The sequence below is a fragment of the Ictidomys tridecemlineatus genome, chromosome 14 (genome assembly GCF_052094955.1).
Source record: "Ictidomys tridecemlineatus isolate mIctTri1 chromosome 14, mIctTri1.hap1, whole genome shotgun sequence".
Classification (NCBI taxonomy): Eukaryota; Metazoa; Chordata; class Mammalia; order Rodentia; family Sciuridae; genus Ictidomys; species Ictidomys tridecemlineatus.
In genome coordinates this window covers 346,615-368,344 of record NC_135490.1, presented here as the reverse complement: position 1 = coordinate 368,344, position 21,730 = coordinate 346,615, and the positions used below count along the sequence as shown (strand labels likewise).

At 48.3% G+C, this 21,730-nt stretch overlaps 1 protein-coding gene and 1 long non-coding RNA gene across 2 annotated transcripts in view; one reads left to right on the top strand and one right to left on the bottom strand.

Moving 5' to 3' along the window:
- Erich1 (glutamate rich 1) overlaps positions 1 to 21,730 on the top strand; it is a 136,719-nt gene that overhangs the window by 81,649 nt on the left and 33,340 nt on the right. The gene's annotated exons all lie outside the window — the stretch shown is intronic.
- Positions 10,127 to 12,051, bottom strand: LOC144370246 (uncharacterized). The gene is made up of 2 exons (XR_013430136.1): positions 11,660 to 12,051; positions 10,127 to 10,207 (listed from the first exon to the last, which is right to left on the bottom strand). It is a non-coding gene; the product is annotated as an uncharacterized LOC144370246 (long non-coding RNA).

The window sequence follows — 21,730 nt, the reverse complement described above, 5'->3', positions numbered from 1 at the left end:
AGTCCAAAATAATTAGTGAACAAATAAGACAGAGTCAGAATTATAATTTTAAGAAGCATGGAGCACCTGATAGGTCCATCCCACATGGGAGCTGGAGCTGAATGATTTAAAGAGTGTTCTAGTAGTTTATTTAAGGGGGTACATCAAAGGTAGGGATAAGGTTTCAAGGGTGGAGTGTTGCTTCCTGATCTCTTGCGGTCAGCAGGTCGATTGGCATTTTGGCAGGCTACACCCATCTCTGAGAGGCTGTGTGGCTCCAGCAGATCACCCATCTCCTGTGCTGTGTGGGACCTGGCAGAGCTAAATAGGACTCACATGTATCTGGGTGATCTTGCCAGCAGGATTGGCACTGGAAGTTCCCAAAATTCCAGATTTTCCTATTCAATGGGCGTCCATGCAGGTTGGGTCCACACGAAGTCCAGGGATTGCTCTCCACACGACTGTGTTGAAACCTGGTCTTGGACTTCAGCCTCCAGACTGGTGGGGAACCAATGAAGGTGCAGTGTTTGAACCCCAGTCTCTAGAGGACTGAGACCATGAGAAGCTCAGACTTTGCACACCACATTCTCTAGAAGAAAGATGAACAGTGTAGCTAGATGTCACATTCTGGTGTTTGACCCCGCCTCAGCTCTGTGCAGCCCAGACTGTGCCTTCTTTCCCAGCAAAAGATGAAGCTTCGTTCTAAGACATCATAGAGGTTCCTTGGGAGGGCCCAGTGCTGCCAGGGGCACCATCAGGAACACTCTCCCCCTCCTCTTGCCTGGCCAGTCCCCAGCTTTGACAGCCTCGTCTCTTGAGCTGCCTCCTCACAAGCTTAGGCTTTACTGCTTGACATTCCCTGTAGATCACCACACCCCAGGAAGTCAGGGAGTGTTCTGCCTGATGTTGCATCCTTTCCAGTCTCCATACTATCGCCCAGCATTTGACACATAGCAGAATTTGGTATGTGTCAAATAAGTGAATAAGTGAGGGCCTGGGCTTTAGCACAGGTCATGTGGAGGGTGGCCTATATGGTAGACCAGAATGAAAAGGGAATTGAGAGCCAAAGGTAACAAACTAGCATAGGACTCAAAATAACTCTTGGGGGTAAAAAAAGACGAGGAGAGTTTAGGAAGGTGTTGGTAGGGATGTTGGTATGTACACCTCTGAACCAAGTGCAGAAAATGCAGGCATGCGGGAGGATGTGAGAACGATCATACTCAACTGTGGCTACAATTCCACTTTTATGGGCAGGGCTCAGGGAAGTTCCCATGCGGGTCCATAAGTCTCATGTTAGCATCTTTTGTGTTTTCCTGGTGTCTCTCCCAGGGAAAGAGGGTGAGCCAGTGGCTTGGCTTTGGGGACTGTGGGAAGTAGCACTTCAGACAGGCAAGTAGCATTGGACTTTTTCTTTTCCTAAAACAGCATGCTTGGAGGAAAGTAAGAAGATACGATGAATCACGTAGAACATTTTCATGAATTAAATCGTATATACACAAAACAATAATAGAACTTTTGCAAGAATATGTTTAAATAAAAAGATGTTCAGTTCACCTTGCATGACTATAGAAAAGGGGAGAATGGAATGGGAGTAGGGAATAAATGAATGAAGATCATTGGAGCAAGCTAGAGCAAAGGCTATTAACAGAACAAGGGTGATGATGAATGATAACAAAAACTGCACAATTACCTCAGCAAGAGGAGACCAAGCAGTAAGGGAAAACTGCCCACCTACCTACCCAGCCTACAAGCCAGCCATCTCCCTACACATCCAGCCAGTCACCTACCCCCTCACCCAACCCACCATGCATCTACCTAGACATCCAACCAGCCACCCACCCAACCAGCCATCTACCCAGGCATGCAACCACTCACCCAATCAAAGCTCCACCAGTCCAGACATCCATCCATGCATCCACCCACCAACCAGCCATCCCAATACCCACCCACTCAGCCATCCAACCTCACATCAAGTCAACCAACCAGCCATCTACCCACCCAATCAAACATTCACCCAACTCTGACAAAAACGAAGCAAGGTCCCCAATAGGTAGGTACACCAGAGGACTCACAATCTGAACGTGAAGTCTGTGCTGGGGTCAAGATTCAAGCTGAAGAAGAGAAGAACAAAAGAAAACTAATGAAAAAGAAAAACTTGGAAAACATGTGCAGTATACTTAGCATAATAAAAAATTATAAAAACAACCAAAAAGAAAACTAATGAAATTCATTAGATTAGATTTTTAAATGTCAAAAGATTCGGAGAGTCCTGGGTATGCTAACGTACAAAATTGCTCTTACGGATGTAATCATTCTTTGCTACATTGGACTCAAAGCGTGCCTGCGTGTGGGGTGTCTGAGCTTAAGTAATTTAGGATTCAAGAATATGAGTTGTATGGCTATCTCCTATCTAGAGACCACCAAGGCCGTTATCTAGGAGAAGGTGAGGCCAAGATGAAAAACAACACATGCTGGTACATTCCAAGAAACCTAGACGGCATCCCTGGAGACCCCCTGTCTCTGAAGAGACCACCTAGGGCTGGGTTTCTAATTGTTCAATGGCCCTCTTTTGTGAGAATTAGTGACAAGAGATAAAGTAGCCAAGTGAGCACCAGGATGCAACTCTTGGCATCCAGCCTGAGGTGACATTTGTCTCCATGAACAGATTCACTCTGTCACCTGTGGTCTCATGTTCAGACAGATGTTCCTGCCCTAATCCTGAGTTAGAGGGGACAGCAGCAGCAAGCTTGGATCTCTTCCCTAGGGCCAAGCCCACTGCACTGTGACATCTGCGTGCCTCTTCAGAGACTGAGGACCTACAGCCTCTACAGGCACAGGCATGTGGCTCCCAGGACGTCACTATGAGCCATCCTGGGTGGAATGAGATCTGTTTTCTTTCCATCTTCTCCCTTCAATACCTTTACATATTTTACATAAAGAATGCGTAATTTCTGATCTTGTAACTCAGGGGTAGAGTACTTGGCTAGCATGTGCAAGTCCCTGTGTTCATACCTCAGTATCATAAATAAATAAGCAAATAAATAGTTGAACGCTTATTTTAAAAGTCTAGGAAATGTGGAACTCTTCCTGGATGCTCTTACTAGTACGTGCGGTGAGGCCTGGAACAGGAAGGTCCTAGCAAGCATGGACTACCAGATGAGAACTGCAGAAACTAGTGCCCACCTTATCAGGACTCCTGGCCTCAGCCACCTCCTGGAAGCAAGACCACAAGTCCCTGACTAGGAAGGAAAAAACAGGCTTCATGCCCATCTTGCAGAGAAACATTTAACTGGGCAACTCAACTTTACATGTCCTCACAAAAAGAGCAAGTGTCTGAAGATGCTGCCCCTCCTGACACCTAGCTCATCTGCTCTCCAGGGCACATACTTGCTCACAAGAGAGCAGGCATTTGCCTTCCCCATTCTGGGTCAGTCCTCAGGTTCCACAGCCCTGATGGCCCAATGTCAGGTCACTGCAGGTGTCCCCACACCCACACCCATGCTCTTCCCAGGCCCTTACACAATACCTGGAATGTCTACCTGACCAGCCCAGAGTGTTGAGGTTACTTTAAATCCAGCTTCTGTTGTACCTCATTGCTCTATGGACCATGTTTGATGATTGTCCCCTTATCCCCTGACATCCCAGAGCATGCCAGGCCCCACAGCTGTAGGCATGGGATCCCACTTGGGGTCAGGGATGCCTGGGATTTATGGCTTCTTTCAGGCTGGAGTGCCAGAAATCTGAACCCCTCCTCTTGTGGAAAGGATTCGGGTTCAGCCAGCTCCCAGGGAGCAGAGAAGCACACCTTGGCCTTCCGAAGCACCCCCACACATGCTTCTCTCTCCAGCTTGCTGTCTCTGAGCATCCATGGATGCACACAAGACACCCGACTGGAACTCTGGTGTTGGCGTTGAGGAGGGGCAAAGAACAGACCGTTCATGGTTGAGAGGGCAGTTTACCACATTGTGAACATAAAAACAATTTTGAGTTGTTAACTTTTCCACCAGCCACTATTAGCTCCATTCTTATCATTTTCAGGGTGAAATCAAAGGTAGCATGTTATGCTTGTTATTTTGACTGCATACTTAGTTATTCTAGAAAAAACTCCAAAAGCACAGGTACACTGTCTTCTGACCTTCCCAAATCTTGGTAGAAGAGGAAAGATGATTTGAGTTTTTGGTCCCTATGTTATTCTTATGGCATTAAAGTGCAGGTTGCAGATGAGCACCACTCAGGCTGTGCACAGTCCACAGAAAAGCCTGTGTTCAGTGGGACCATGGACTAGTTCAGCAAACCATCCTGCTGGTCTCTGAATGTTTGCGCTACTAAGCAGAGATCTCTGGACACACCCACTGGAACAAATGCACTAAAAAATGTAGATTGTAGGGAGAAAATGTTCTTTGTATAAATGCATGGGAGAATAATAAAACTATTCTCCACTTTGCCCTTTAAAAAATTAGATTCTCACTATTGTATACTGTGTTGAATTTATTATTCAGTTGTTAAATTTCCTCTTTCGTTTTCATTGCAGAAATGCAGTTTCTCCCAGTCATCAAAATATAAAATGACTGTTTTTCAGTCAACTGCAGAGGAGCTTCTTCTGTCCAGTGTTCTCAATTTGGGAAACACAAAAGCATGGTCTCCTGTTGTTCTCTTTCGAGTACACTGTGGTGGCAGCAGTGCCAGGCTGGTAACTGGGTCCCAGCAGCTCAGATGGCTTTGTGGACAGAAACAGGAAAGCACTTGGATAACTTTCCACCTCCATCTTGGAAGTACTCAGAAGCTCCTGTGGCCCCAGGTGTCTACTCCTACCAGCCCTTTGTGTGACCCCCAGGTGCTCCACCACAGTCCCGGAGCACGTAGGTGTGTAGGCTTGACTGTGTGTGCTCCATCCAAGTTCTGCAGCCTTGTGTGGTGTGCCTCCTGGTGTGTGCTGTCCTGTGGCCTTTCTCGCGTCTCTGTGTGCTTCGCTCTCTGCCATCCATGGTGGTCCTCACGCTGCCTAACAGCAGCCACCATTTGCTTATCCATTCCTGTGGCAGAGCCAACCATCCCCACATCTACTCTCCTGCCTCCTCTTAGCATTCCAGGCAAGCGTTTTACCTTGAACCTGGCCACGGCCAGCTATCCACAATCTGGCAAATGAGGTTCTCGGAGAGAGTGTAGTCTGTGACTTCCAGGCCAGTCCCTTTCGAGGACCCCTTGTCCCAGGGGCTGAAGCATAGTGCTGCGGTTACTGGAAACCCACTTCAGATTGTGAAAGAGACCATTGTTAGGTGGTTGGTGGCAGAAGAGAATGAGGACTGGCATCTCATGGGCCCAGCCCCCCAACCTTTCACCTTTATCCAACAAATACAGCTCCTTGGTGATGACACTGTTATGCTCGAATTCAGGACCCCCAAAAGACCACCAGAGATCAAGACCAATGTAAGCAGCAAAGAGGTGTTTATTACGAGCTAGCTCAGTCCTCCGCGCGCACACACAGCAACTGGTGATGCTGAGAGGCCCCAAGCCCAGGGTTTGCAGCAATTTTATACACTCTCTGGGGAAGGCAGGGATTTCACATACATCAAAGCATCTCTTAGCAAATCATCACACACCGCGGGAAAAATCAAACAACAACTCTCAACGTTGATTAGCACATTCACTGGTGGGAGCAAGTTGGGTAGGGGTGATTGGTTAGTACAAGAGGGGGATTCGTTTGAACTGATTGGTTTAAGCCATGAGGGGGAGTACGAGAGGTGTCCTGCTGAACTACGTGGTTTCCCAACCTGTTATCAACCACCATAAACTACTGGGAGGGTCATCTGCCATCCCAGGTATTTCCCTGTCTCATGCTGGTTGGAGGTTGCTAGGGGGTTGCTGTGGGTCCCCACCTAGCCTGACTGAGTCGGGGACACCAGGCACAGCAGATCTCTCCTGTTATTTGTAGATAAACAACTCAGCAGGGTGGGAATGTGCCTAGGGGTGCTCTGTGGGTCTTTCCAAGGACAAGGGTCATGCCCCCTTCCTTGGACAGGCTTTGCTCTGAGGTAGAGGCTGGTTTCTCAACACCCCTGGTCCTAAAATATCCTAATGAGCAACTGTGGAAATCACCATGAGACAATGAGAAATGCCTCCAATGAGTGCTGCCCCAAGAGGCCACCCAGGCCCCGCCCGCCTCCCTGTGTTCTCCAGCCAGCTTCTCACCATACTATTTCTTTGCCATCTCAATGGGTCAAGCATGGCATTTTGTTATCAAATGCTCTGTCCTTGTCCCCGATTCCAATCCGATAATGAGGACACAGTTTTGAGAAAAAGGAAAAGAAGCTTTATTGCTTTGCTAGGGAGAACTCAGGGGACTCCAGGCCCAGAGGCTGTGATTCTGCCATCGGCAGGAACAGGGGCTTTCAAGAGGTGACTCAAAGCCGACATTCCACGAGGGCTCCGTTGAGTTGTGGTCCACTGTTTACTTGGGAGATGGTCCTTTCTGAGGTCTTCTGGTGCCATCCCCAAAGTCTGATTCCCTGGTTCCTGTGGTGGGTGTGTGCTCAGGGCAGGTAACTCTCCTAGGATGGGGAAGAGAGGTGGTCCTGTTTCCCCTGAGATCAGGGAGGGGAGAGGTCAGGAGGAGCAGGGAGAGAGGAAGAGGAGAAACGTGTCCATCTTAGAAGTCCCAGGGGCAGAGCAGCCAGGGCTGTGTTCAGAGCATAAGGTGGACCATTATTGCAACCTCCACTAAAAGGTGGGGTCTCTGTTCATGATTGTGACCAGAAAACATGGTAGAAGTAAGGCTCTGTGTCCTCCATGGCCAGGCCAGGGCGTGCAGCTGATCTCATGGGTCCCTTACTGTGGGGATTGAATGCCTTGGTGGGTCCAGCTGCCTAGGCCTGCCGTGTGGAAGGAGCCATGTGGCAGCCTTGGGCCAGCTCTGTGTTGAGCTCCCACCACTCACCTCAGCCTCGCCTGCAGAGATATGTAGAAGAAATGTGTCAGGGCAGGTGAGAGCTAGGGTGGAGTGGGGTGGCCCTGAAAAGCGGTGTTAGTGTAAGTCCTTGCTTAGCATCTGGATGGCCGTCTTAAGTGACAGCCACCATTTTAAGGAAAGTGTCACTTTCCTGCCCAAGGGCATTTCTAAGAAAGGCCCACCACTCCCTCCTACAACCCCACCCCTACCTGCTTCCCCCATTTAGGACCAGCCTGGCTCTGATTCCCAGCCTGGCTCTCCGCTACAGAGAGCCCTGACAAACTCTCATGTGCATCTCTGCCTAGTCTCCATCTTTGACTTCCCACTTACCCGTCTCTCCTTCCTGTCTCTCCTTCCTCACTTTCCCTTCAGTTAGGGTGAGGCCCAAGTGGGCAGGGTGGCCCTAATCCATTGTGACTTGGTGGGAAGATAGAGCTGAGGCAGGGTGATCCTCTACAAGCCATGGGAGGCCAGGCCACCAGAAACCCACCAAAAGCCAGCAGAGGTCTGACCAGACCCTCTCTCCTCCTCAGGAGGAACCTGTCCTCCAGGTGCCTTGGCTTCCACCTCCTGGCCTCTAGGACTGTGAGGCGTGGGCCAAGGAGCGGTGACAGTGACTGCAGCTGTCAGCACCCCTCTCTTCACGGGCTCTGCAGCCAGGCTGGGAGCTTCTGGCCCCTCTGGGGTCTGCTTCTCAGAGACTGAGCAGAGTGCTCCTGGGTGTGTCGTGATCTTGGAGGGAACAAACTGTGGTGGCCTCCTGGACTCCTGGCGGGAAGAACCACTGCTCAGAACTGTGAAGGCGCAGTGTTGACGGAGCAGGCCGTGCTGGTGCCTGCAGTCCTGCCGGTGGACACTTGTTTTCTTCTTCTCTGAAACCACTGACTCAAAGAAAAGCCATGGAGGGAATTCAGATTTTAAAAAGTAACTGGAATTGGGTTGTTATCCCACATACAAGATTATAGAGCACTCAACCTAACTCTTGCATTGGTCAGGGTTCTCCAAAGAACAGGACCAGGAGTCTGTGTCCATTCAGAGAAGCAGGTTTATGGGGGACTGGCTCATGTGATCATGGAGGCTGGAGGCTGACAGCAGGTAGGGACCAGGGGAGCTGATGTGCAGCCAAGTCCAAAGGCATCTACTGGGAAAGGAAGTCTCTCTTGCTTAGGGAAGTCAGGTTTTGTTCTTTTGAGGACAGTATTGGTTGGAACCCAATCATGGAAGTCAATCTGCTTCATTCAGAATCTACTAATTTAGGACTTACAGAACATCCAGAATAATGTCTGACCAAATATATGGGCACCTTGTGGCATATTGACACATAAATTCACCATCGTGCTGTGTTTCCAAGAAATGGTGGAGAGCCAAGCTTTCATTCTGCAAAGATGCATGATATTGTCAGGTAAGGGATAGGAGAGTGGGAGGCTGAAAGGAAAAGAGAGGGAGGAAGGAGGTAGGGAGGGGTGGGGGCAGAGAAGAGAGGGAGAGGGAGATGGACAGGCACAGTACCTCTTACTGGCGAACTCTAGGGTAGGTGATGTGGATTAATTCCATTCTGAAATGTTGATCTGTTGCCTAGGTTTGCTCACACGGTAGCCGTGGTTCACTTTGTCGACAGTTAGCATTCTCTTGAGGGAATGGCCAGAATGGTCGCTCTAGTTGTAGTTGTTTTGGGGCGAGTGGGGGACAACAGAGAACCAGTTTGTCTGTCAGGTGAAGTGAAGCCAAGACGCTCCCTTAAATGCCTTTCATACCTGTTGCCAGAAGGAAGCAGGTTTTTAGAAACTCATGTGACCTGGCTATGTACTCTCACCTAAAGGACGTCTACACGAGGAATGGGGTTCTGAATCTCAGTCTCAGGTGACTGTGAGCTGGGAACTGTGGAAAGCTCAACTCTCAGCTCCTGGTCTCCCACCATGAGATGGAAACCACACTCTGCCTGCTCCTGGGGTGGATGTGGATGATGGCTGTGGAAGCGGCAGTTCAGCTCTGCAGTCCCACAGGGTGTCTAACAGGGCACTGCAAGGACCAAGCAAAGACTGAAGGAGGCTCCGCCTGCCCTGTCTTCCACAGCTGCCTCTGCTCCCCTGGGCTCTGGCGTCAGCTGGCGCTGCCTCAGCAGTGCCAAGGCGAGTACCTGAGCTTACTAGGAGAGGGAGCCTGCGCATTCACTGCAGGGCTGGCCACGAAACCCAGGAGAAAGAAGGCATCTACCCTTGAAGAGGAGGGTAGGAAACACTTCTCCCATATCACAAAATGTGTAGAGACAGAGGACTCATCAGAGATTGGCAGTGTAAATCGATATTTAAAATCAGAGCATTTCATAGAGGCCAGTAGACATTTTTTGAAATCCTAATAGAATATTTTAAGATAACTTGTGGATTTTTAATATGTTTGTATGAGTTCATTATGGTCATTCATCGTACCGGGGTTCATTTTGCCATGATCATGTGAGCATGAAATGTGAATTGCTCCACTTCAGTTTCCAGCACTTTCCATTCCCTTCTCTCTTCCTTGCTGCCATCCCCCTTCTTCTACTCTGGCTCTCCCTCCAGGTACAGTTTATTAAGTTAGTGATATATGGTGTACATAAAGGTGGAATCGCAGGTACACAGTGGAATTTCACTCAGCTACCAATAAGAACAAAATGGAATTTTATTTACCAGCAAATAGATGAACCTGGAGAACAAACATCATGCTAAGTCCAAGAAGCCAGACCCAGAAAGTCAAGAGTTCGCTGTTTTTCCTCATATGTGGAAGTTAGCCCAAAATAAGAAAAAAAAAAAAAAAAAGAGGCGGGGGATCCCGTGAAAACAGGAGATGGGTAGGGCAGGGGAAGGTGATTGGGGGGAGGGGGGCGGAAAGGAAGGAACTGGACGCTGGGGCTCTTTGGTGGAAACCTTCAGGGGTTCGAGATACAAGCAAATATGGTTATATCAAATTAAGACACTTCTGCACAGCACAGGAAACAATCAACAAGTTGAAGAGACAAATGGGATATACCAATTATTCATCCAACAAGGAATTAATATCCAGAATAAATAAGGAACTCAAAAATCTTAACAAAAACCGGTAATCCATCCAATTTAAAAATGGGGGCAAATGATCTGAATACAAACTTACCAAAATATATACAAACAGTCGACAAATAAATTTAAAACACTCTGGGGCTGGGATTGTGGATCAGTGGTAGAGTACTCACCTAGCATGTGTGGGGCTCCGGGTTCAATCCTCAGCACCGCATAAAAATAAATAAAATGAAGATATTGTGTCCAGTTACAACTAAAAAATAAATATTAAAAAATATTCACTATCATTAGCCATCAGGGAAATTCAAATTAAAACCCAACAAGACTACCTCACCAGAGTTAGCTTCCTGGGTGCCTGAGCATGTTGAACAAACTTCCTGGGCCCCCTTGTGCAAGAAGGGTGCCTCCTTGTCTCTTAAGGGAATTTTTGCTTTTACGTCCCAGAGTCTGAGATGAGTGTGGCCTTGCCAATTCCTGAGATACCCTCAAATCATCTTTCTTATTGTCTCTGGGCAAAGTCTTTGGCTTTTCTTCAGTGGCAGTAATGTCTTTAACCATTGCAACTTCCTTAGTCCCAGTTTTACTCTTACTTTTCAAGTCCAAGTTTTTCAAATCTTTCTGCTCTGTTTTCTGTTCCTGATTATCACAAAAAGTTTTGCTAAAAGCTGCCAGCAATATCCATGCCACCACCTGAATGCGGTGCTGTCTATGCATTTCTTCTGCCAGATTAAAAAGTCCATTGCTTTTATTATTTATTTATTTATTTATTTGGGAGGAGGGTGCTGGGGATTGAACTCCGGGGCACTTGACCACTGAATTACACCCCCAGCCCTATTTTGTATTTTATTTAGAGACAGGGTCTCATTGAGTTGCTTAACACCTCACTTTGCTGAGGCTGACTTTGAACTCATGATCCTCCTGCCTCAGCCTCTGGAGCTGCTGAATTACAGGTGTGATTCATCATACCCTACAGTCCATTGCTTTTAAAATCAGCCTCATAGAAAGTCTCAGGGCACAGGGAAAATACAGGCAACTTCTCAGCCAGCACATAACACAGATGGCCTCTAGTCCAATTACCACAGTCCTCCTTTTCCTCTGAAACCTCTCGAGACCTGTCTCCACTATTTGCAGACCCACTGGCATTCTGGTCTTCTGAGCTCCCAGCAGAACTGGCCATAAGTTCTGCTTCCTGTTAGGTAGCTGGCTCAGACATCCATGAAAGACACATCTCTGAGTCAAGCAGAGGTTTACTGACAGAGAATATCTGCCCGGCTGCCCTTCCGCTGGGAAAACTTCTGAACTATATACTCATGGACAATGGAGTAGTGAAAAATAACCCTCTGGTCCTGTGATTGTTACTTGATGTCTGTGTTGTGTTTTTTTAGTTAGGGACTCCTTGAGGGTGGGCCTAACAGGAAGGTCATGCCTGGGTGGGCAGGTGTTAATTTTCAAAATGGAATTATTTTGGCCTAAGGACCTAATACTTACAACAATCTAAAGAATTTCCAGCTTGCATTGCTACAAAACTTAAAAATCCTCCAACGAATTCCAAGAATCTCCAAAGTCTTCTGAACCACATGGTCAGGTTAGTCAGAGTAATGACCCTGCACTGGGTACCAATTTATGTCTTAGCTTTTTCTCTGCTTTGACTGAAAGACTGGCCAGTGCAGTTGTAGGGAAGGAAAAGTTTATTTGAGGGGCTCACCACTTCAGAGGTCTCAGTCCATAGAAGGCTGGCTCCAGTCCTGGGGCTCCAGTTGACACAGCATCATGGCAGAAGAGTGTGGCAAAGGACAGTAGCTCATCTGATGATCAGAAAGCAGAGAAGGAACTACACTATCCAAATACAAAATACATACCCCAAAGCCGTGCCCCCAGTGACTCACCTCCTCCAGCCACACCCCACCCACCTTCAGTTACCACTCACTTAATCCCTATCAGGGGATTAATCCACTTATTGAGTTCAGGCTCTCATAATCCAATCCTTCGTCCTCTAAACTTTCCTGCTTTATCTCACACATGAGCTTTTGGGGGACACCTCACATCCAAACTATAATAGAATGGCTATTGTTTTCTTTTTATATAAAAACAGAAAAATGACAAATGTTGGTGAGGATGTGAATAAAAAGGAACCCTGTGCACTGCTGATGAGGATGTAAATTAGCTTTAAGGAGAGCAGATGGAGGTCCCTTGAACTGAGTATCATTCTACCCTATAATCCAGCAATCCCACTCCTGAGAATATATCCACAGGAAGTTAAGTCAACACACTGAAGTGACACCTATATACCCATGTGTATGGCAGCGATATTCTCAAGAGCTAAAGTATGAAATGTATTTAGTTTCCTCAAAGGATGAATGATAGAGAAAATGCAGCACATGTGCATAGTGAAATATAATTTGGCCACAAAGAATGAAAGCCTGTCATGTTCAGCAACATGGTTGACACAGGAGGGCATTATGTGAAGAGAAATCAGCCAGACACAGAAAGACAGATATCACATTTTTGTTTCTCATATGTGGAACCTACATGGGACCTGGAGGTAGAATAGTGATTACTAAGGGCCAGGAAGGGAAAGGCATAATGCATATGTTGGAAAATCATATTATATCACATTGCATCGATGTATATGATTAACACATGTTAGTCAAAATAAAATAAGACATATAATATTATTGGCATAATTCCTGCTTGTGTTATGTTATTGCAGGCAGAACATTGGATTAAAACATTTTTCAACAATGGGAAAAGTTATTTCTGAGAAAATTCCAGCCTGGTGCTAGCAATCATGGTGTTTTCTGCTGACTGGAGGAAATAGTGCATTCTGAGACAGTAGCAGTTTGTGTGTCCATAGGAACACATTTCCACTGAGTCTTCCAGCAACACTGGAAGTGTCCTGTGCACAGGTGTCCAGCTAAAGGAAGCTCAGGGTCACGATGGCTGGAACTTCTGAGTAGACCGTCTTCTTTATGCCTTCTTGTGAAATTAAGTAAGAACAAAAAATTCAGCATCGCTTGTCATCGTGTGTCTTTGTTTTCAGTGCCATGGACATGGCTAGTGTCTGTGAGATAGCTGCAGGTCCAACATGATAATGTCCCTAAACTACCCACTTGCCAACGTGGGATGGCTGTACTAATCCCACACTCTGTGGGAGCAGCACATGTAACCACTGCCCAGACACACAGCCGGACGGGCATGCAGAGGCAGGGTGCCAGAGCACGGGGAGCCTCAGTGCCCATCCTGAAAATGGGCTAGTCACAGCCCTGACAGGACCTGCTGAGGACTCCATGAGGACCTTGCGTGAACTCCTGAGGCTCATGTCAGCCGAAGCTGAGTCTGGGAGGACTCTGACATAGCAATGCCTGGTTTTCCCAGCAAGGCAGAGTGTCCAGAACTCGGTGACTGCTTTCTATGACCTCTAAAGGACTCTGGGCCATTGATGCTGACAGCAAGGACTAAGGAGGTGACATGCTAAGGAAGTAATGCATCACCTGTGTTACTTACTGCTAACCGCAGGCACCACATACCCCCTCTCACTGTTTCCTTTATAAACAGGCATAGATGAAATGGAAAAGCTGAGGGACCCTGATTTTTCCTGACAGAGTTAGTCCTTGGTGAAGACTGGAATTGCCACCTGCCTGCTCTGGCCTGAACCTCTGGATCTGCAGCAGACCCAGCCTCAGAGCTGGCCGAGCACAGGACAGCTGAACAGGTGGTACCTCTAAGAGGTGTGTCTGTCTAGGAATGTACATCAGACTCTTCCCATGCCATTTTTCATACCTTGGAATGAAAAGCATTATCCACAACCAACTTCTCTTCTGTATTTCATTAAACATCAATTTAGGCAAATTTCTCAATTTTAATCTTTGTGAGACATGAAGATTTTTTCAAGGCTTTCCTTTTTATTCTTAGTAAAAAAAAAAAAGTTGGAGAATTGCCCTGAATACATAAGATTGCTGCATTAGGGGAAATATTCTAATTTTTTCTCCTTTTATTAAAACATCTAAATGCTATATCAATTTTGATCAAAGTCATTCTAGCTTGTAATATGGTAAAACACTCCTGTGAACACAGACATCTCCTGGTTAAGTTTCATAATAATTAATGAAAGTCTTAGTTAAGCATCTGCTAAAGGTAAATGGTCATGGTATTTTTTTACAATGGCTATCATTTTGGAACAGCTAATTGCCAAACACTTGGAGGAATAATTCTAATAGTTTCTGGTTTAATTAAACGATAGACATTTTCCCATTAAACGTCATACTGGAGTGACTGTGTGCTGCGCAGTGGGGAAATGTAAAGTGGGGGTGGCCTGGTGCCCAGAAGTTTGGGTCCATGTATCTCACCCTCGTGAACTCACCTGGTAGGAGTGGGAGCCAACTGGAGCACGTGGTGGTTCAAATAAGCACAGAGTCACATTTCACAGGAAAAAAAGCAGTGCAGGCCAAGCTTGATATAAACAGTGCCATAATTATATAAAACCACTGTGATCTGACCACTCTAAACATTTAGGTCCACCAACTCTCAGGCTCTGCCTTGTTCCATGGCTTCTCTGCCCCAAGGTAGTCCCTAGAATCAGGACCCGAAGACAAAGTGTCAGAGAAAAATTTGTCCTGAGGGCGGTGGGAAGCCTTCTGTGACACCCACAGGAAGACTCAGGTCTCAAGTTCCAGCAGAAACCAGAGACGGGAATTGGAGCTCTTGTCTGGGGTGTCCTGAGACCAGGGTGCCACCCTGTGCTTGTCCCAGCACCGGATAGACTTCGTGTCTGGGAGCCAGTCCTGCCTCTGTCCTCTAGGGTGGTGGTGAGTGAAACTTGGGCTCTGCTGCTGTGGTGGGTGCGGCACTTGCTGCTGACCGAGGCCTTTGGCAAAGACCTGTTTCTCAGATAACACAAAGGAGAGACTGAGGGGGAGACTGGCCAGCAAAAGACTAAGTCCAGGTTCCAGCAGCTGCTTCACTCCTGCCTCAAGGGAAGCCAGCCACGTGCTGCCAGCCTCAGATGTAGGAATCGGGTGCTGGAGAGCAGTCTCTCATGGAGACAGTGCTCACATTGTGTCCGCACAGATGGGCTTCCCCCTCCCACCTTGCCCCCCAAGCTGAGCTCCCAGGACCAGGAGCCCAGAAGAATGGAAGCCCAGACCCACAAGATATTCCCTGCTGTCATCACACCACGGGGACATTCAGAGAGCACCAATATTCGTGACCAGCAGTCATGTCTAGTCCAATTACCTGATAGATGCAGTTCTTTGAAATTCCTTCTAGAAATCCCTTCCCAAAACATAACCATATTGTGCCCACTCTCAGATGGTACCAGAAGGGGAGGCATGGAAGGCAGGTCCGCTCTCTGATACTGCAAAATAAATAAGTATGAAGAATAGAGGGAAGTATGCGTGTAGATGGCACATCTTTCTGTGCACATCTGAGTCACCATCATGATGGAGGATGCACTGATAGGCACCCATCCGCACCTGACTGACCACAGAAGCAGCAGCCCAAGGGGAACGGCTCCAGATTTTCTGAAATGACCAACACTCTTGTTAAAGTTCCGACGATATTCTACCAGTCAATCCTGATTTGTCAGACGAGACAGGTTGTGGAGGGTAATAGGGAAGCTGCTTCCAAAGATATGGGTAGGGGATGGAATTCCTAAGAGTGGGACCACAGGGCAAGAGGATGACAGAGGCTGTGACCAGGGTCACTTTACTGCACTTATCACTGCCAATCACCGTGAAGTACTATACCCAGTGTCCAAATTTCCCACATCTGATAACATCCCACCCCCTGGCTCATCACTAGAAATAGCCAGTGAGGACACCCTGTGCCAATCTCCAACTCACTACCTGTGGAGGAGCTTCCTATTACACCATCCATTGTTCTTCACACAGGATCATGCTCAGGAATGATATCCAGAGTGCCCAGTGATAGGATGAAGCCGAGCATCAAAACAGACACTGCTGTGCCTGCAAGAAACACTCAGGCTTCCCAACTGGGCGGCAGGGGCCCTTCTCTCTAGGTCTTTAAGGATCTAGGGTTCAGTGATTATTTAAGCACCCTAAAGGACTTTGCTCACTAACAGCAGGTATGGCTCAGCAAATCTGCATCGTTCACTGGAAGCCATGACCCAGCGAGTACATCTGTGTCTGGAGGCGGCGTGTGTACCCATGTCCTCCATCACGCTGAGCTGCCTGGAGCCTCACCCATCCTTTAGACACCTGGATCCTGGACACATTCTAGGTGTGCAAGAGATGTCAGAGAATAGACCCTCTGAGAAGGTTAGAACTCGGTAATGGCAGGAGCTGGTGCTTTTGTGAGAAAGCCAGAGCAGGACCTCGTCACAGCTGAGCAAATGGATGATTACTGTGATACACTCACTGTGGCTTTGTCTCTGTAACTGAGGAGACTAATTCTCGACCACGATGTCCTCTTTAGGAAGTTCTCATCCACTGAGACGAGGTAGAACAAACTAATGGACTGGATCATGAAGCCTCATGTGCCCACGCCAGGGACCGGTACTCCATGAGCTCCTGCGATGGGGACCCACAGCATGAGAGCATTTGATGCCACACATCTCCAAGAGCCGGTGTCCTAGAGCCCACACAGACATCCAACCTTATACACACTCACCCCAAGGCAGGCCTCTGTGGGGTTTCTCAGTCCTCCTCCACTCAGGAGTCGGCAAGGACAGCCTCAGTGCCCGGCAGGCCACTTTCACGCCTGGCTTTCCTCTTGCTCTGGGTAGCATGCGTTTGTGTCTGTTCTTCAGACACTTTAGTGATGTCTCTCGAGTACAGCTCCTGAGCCAGGCCAGCGGAGAGTGGAGGAGTGAGAGCTCCCAGTCTTTGGGGTAAGGAGGCCACACGTGAGACTAGGGGCACAGAGCAGAGAGGCGCTCGCTCTGATGGGACCTGAGAAGGCCACAGCCAGGTGCAGGTGTCTGGGATGAGCCTGGGAAGAAGGAGCAGCGTCAAAGGAAGTGTGATGGGAGGCAGGAAATCCGCAAGAGCAGGGCCTTCAGACCAAAGCCAAGAGGACCGAGGCCACACTCCCTGGACAGGATTGGAACAAGTCAGAGGTGACACCTTCCTTCTTGTAGCACTGATTTAACATCATTGAGCACCAGTTGACTCATCTTTGGAAAAAGGTCTTGTAGATGTGGAGCAAGAGGGAACTTTAAAGAAAAACTTCAGGGTACAAGCTATTGACCTTCACCAAGCTAACAAAAGCCATCCGAGTTGTGATCGTGTGCCGTGTAACTTCTTCACATCAGTTTTCTCAAGGTCGCTCCTTCAGGGACTGGCAGATTTCTTCATTTTCACTTTTGAGTCTGATAAAGATGCTCTGTTGTTCACAGTTAGCCGCTCAGGGGCGTCCCGGACAGCTGGCTTTCTTTTACGGTGGGAACGTTGTTCCTCAGAGCAGTCGTTAGAGGCAGGTCCATGCCAAGCTGAAGATTTTTCCTTCACAAGAATTAAAGGAAATGTCAAAAAGGAACCTATGGTCAGGTTCCAAGAAACCACCCCCCGCTTCCACCAGTGTGTCTACCTGAATGTGGAATCATGGAGTACAGTAGATGCTCAGTCTTCTGCTCTAACTTGTCAGGAAATGAGAGGATGTGCTGGCATATTCAGAAATAGGTCTCAGAGTACTGGAAATGATGATTTGGGTTTGTCCTCTTCAAGGCAGAACCCAGGAAAACCCCATGCGAGCTGAAAAAGTGAACTGAGCTGTTCTGGAGTGATCTGTCACATTCTTCATCTCCTTTCAAACTCATTGACCCTGGAAGCACTTGTTATGAGGTCTCGGTCGAAACAAAACTGGAATTTTTTTTAAAAGAAAAATAACAATTTCTGGTATTTTAAAATATGGACAGTTTCAAGTTTTTATTGTCATCTGTCAAAATCAAACTGGAACAGTTTCAATCCCACTGCACCAAAAGTGGGGAAAAACAACCAATTCTACAGCAGAAACCAATGATTGTGAGATGGTGCTGGAGAGCGCCCTCTGTCGGTGAGCTCGGTCAGCAGCACTGGCCAGAGGCTTCTCGCACACATGCCCAGGACCTGGACAGCAATATCAGTGCCACCACCTGAATGCCACGCTGTCTATACACTTCTTCTGCCAAATAAAAAAGTCCATTGCTTTTCTTATTTATTTATTTATCTATTTATCTGTTGGGAGGAGGGTACCGGGGTTTGAACCCAGGGGCACCTGACCTCTGAACCACATCCCCAGTCCTATTTTGTATTTTGTTAGAGGCAGGGTCTCATGGAGTTGCTTATCACCTCTCTACTGGTGGAGCGAGCCCCTGCGTTCAGCGTGGTCACCCTTCTGTAGCCTTCATCATGCTGCACCTTCACTATAACAAGATGCAAGTGGATGAGAATAATATGTACCGGCACCGAGTGAAGACTGGAAGTCAGCAGCTCAGTGTAGCTGAGAATGGGTTGTATTGTCTTACACATATGAAATGAGGGTAAATGCCCCTTTATACAAAATCTCATTCAAGCATTTTCCTTGGCTTTGGTAGTTTTTCCAGACGGCAAGCTAGAAAACGTGAATGGAAAGAGACACCACTTGAACATCTAGGACGTCTTTGTGTGTCGCTCTGCAGGAGGTGGGCTGGAGGGAGGGGAAAGGCAGCTGGTGCCCCACGCTTTTATGCTTTCCTGGGTGCTTTATGAAAGCAGACTGTGGGGAAGTTAATGGCTGTTCAACTGGGCTGAGGAGTCTGCAGCTGGCTCCCGGAGCTTGCCTGTCACTGGCTCCAGAGGAGTCAGGACATATTTTGTTCTAGACAAAATATGGACCATCATATCTTTGGTTCTTGAAGCAGTGCACTGCCCAAGATTCTCTTGTTCTGCCCACAGTTCTGCCATGTCCTGTGAATGTCTCTGGCAGGTTATTTGAATCTACTTCCTCTGTGGGATGGAAATGACAGACTCTGTCTCAAAGGTGATGCCTCTCATCAGCGTAGGACTGGTGCTTGGCCAACCTCAGTGGTGCTTTTTCGATAATTCGTGAGAGTCCTAATGAGAAACATCAGCTCAATAATTCAGGAATTCAACTAGGGTCAGACAGCTAGAAACCAGCAGAGTGGGATGCAAAGGTGGGGTCATTTCTAGCCTCAGTGCTCTTGATCACCATTGCTGGACATCTAACTGGTCTGTAGTGCCATTCCTAATGACAGACTGGCCATTTGGTAACCTGTGGTGCAGCCAGAGGCTCTGAACCAAGTTCTCAGAGCAAAATGCTTTTCAAGTTATCACTCATTTATTTCTCTATCAGTCTGTCGAGGAACATATTTTATCTCTTACAGATGGGATTTTGCAGGCTGAAAGGAGTGATCACCCGATTCAAGGTCACAGAGGCACCACATCATGGAAGTGAGCTTTGGGCTGTGTGGGAGTGCTCCTGTAACCATGGTGACCAAGGTCTACAGCCTGGTGCATCTGCACTCTCTGTGGTCTGGGTAGAACAAGCAAAAAGACCCGGAGCCAGGACTTTGAAAACATTCTCTACAGACTGGTCTCAGATGGACAGACCCAGTACCATGAGGTGTTCATGTTGGAGCATGTCCACAGTCTCAGGGGGCAGATGGGTGTGTGTTCTTCAGTTAGAATGGCTGAGGCACCGCCATCTCTGAACCTGGCAGGGGGTACAAGTAGAGCCTGGAATGGTGGCCATCACTGAAATGCAGATAGGAAAACAGGACACCGTGGGTCAAAGTCGCCCTTCCCGGAGCAGGCTGCAGGTCAGGGAGGACAGCTGACTTCGGGGAGGGTGTCACCATGACGGTGAGAGGAGCAGAAGAGAGCGACTTGACTGCTGTGGCTGGCTTCTGTGGTGCGGACAAGCTTACAGAGCCGCAGGCTGACATCAAGAAGGATGAGGTGGCTGCGGGTGTGGCCAGGCTAGGTAAGTATGCTGACATGCTCCTTCAGGAACTGCGATGGATGGAAGGCAGATTTGACAAGAGTCCAGTTACGTGTGGTCAATGTTATTAACTGTCTGCAAAAAGGTGTCCTTGGAAATTCCCATCCTGGACAGTTTCATTGTGTTTGAACAGGTTTTAGGATCCTAAGAGATCTGAAATGATGATGCAGGCTAAGCACCAGAGTACAAAGTAAGGACTGTCTACGCCCAGGGCTGGGACTACCTGTGCCCACTGCCTCCTGAGTGGTGCTCCCACAGCCTGACCACTGTCACAGTCACACAACAGCGCACTTCAAGGCTTCTAAAAAAAGGCTGCTGGGTTGATTTGTGATCTTTCTTTGATGTGCCAGCTCCCCCACCAAATCCTACTATTCCAGAAACCCTGTTACTAGAATGTTGGGGCTTTTAAAAAATGTAGGCCCCCACACATCTGCTGGATCACAGCTTCAGCAGTAAGATGTGCCTGGCATGGCACATGACACCAGCAGTCGAGTCTACATACTGAAGACGCCGCCCCACATGCCCAGCCTTCCATACAACCTCATGCCTGAGGACTAGGTTCCAACTGCACTCCTCCACTGCTGAGCGACCTCCAGCATGTTTCCATGGATGCTGCTGGCTACTCACCAAACCTCACTCTTCCTCCTCACAGCCGGGGGCTCCCAGCCTCCCAGGCTGTCCTGGCCAATGAGACGGGACCCGCTCACAGCTTCTCTGCACACTGCCGTGGATGCAGCTGTCTGCAGATGGTAGAGAGCGGAACCACAGACAGAAAGAGTGGACCCCTGAACCCCCAGGGCGGCTCACTCCCTGCCGACCATCGGAGCAGAACGCCTTCCTTCAGCGGCTCTATGAGGAGGGATCATTCTCAGTATTTTTTCAGATAGTAGCGTCACATGGTGATCTGCCGACCAGAATGGTGGGTTGAGCTGAGGACCAGGAACTCTGTACAAAGAAGTGGCGAGCTGCTTCAACAAAACTTGAAACACCTGTTGGCCGCATCACACAATGTTAGCAGGGAGGGGTGGCCAGCTGGGAAGATGCCCGACTTCAGGAGGCACAGGACATTTGATAAAGCTGTCTCCTGTGGCCACTTAGCAGGCAGACGAGGCCCACCAATCTGTGGCTCCACAGAAGCAGCAGGGGAAGGCCGAGTGTTGGAGGCTGCTGCTGTCAGGACTTTCCAAGTTATTCCATAAAATGGGGAGCTCAGCCAGGATGGGCTGCTCTTCAACAGAGGAGCTCTGCAGGGCAGGAGAAGCCAGCCACTTCGTACTCTACGTAGTAGGATTAAGACAGAGATTCGGGCTGGGGTCGTGGCTCTGCGGTAGAGCACTCGCCACACACGCGTGAGACCCTGGGTTGGATCCTCAGCACCACATACTAAAATAAACAAGTGAAATAAAGGTGTTGTGTCCAGCTACAACTAGAAATAAACAAACAAACAAACAAATAAAAAGACTGAAAGATTTGACTGACACCGGCTTTGAGACCTGTCAGAGCGCAAGGGATCGTGCTCCGGGGTGGAGATCGGGTTAAGGACGTGGCCTTCCCATCAAGCCTAGGGTCTCACCCAAGTCCAGGTCTTCATCTGACAGAGGGAGGTCAGGAAGGACAACAGAGAGCAGAGAAGGAAGCCATCCACAAAGGCAGGAAAAGGGCTCTGGTGTGGTCTCTGGCAGCAGCAGCCCCCTGGACGGGATCTCCAAAGCCCAGGATGCTTTTGGAGTCTGAATCGGACCCTAAACCAGAAAGTGGGCTGTGATGGCCACAGACCCCGAGGGGGGTGTTTCCTGGTGCTGGTCCAGACGTCAGGGAGGTGCTGGGCACACCCCCTTGG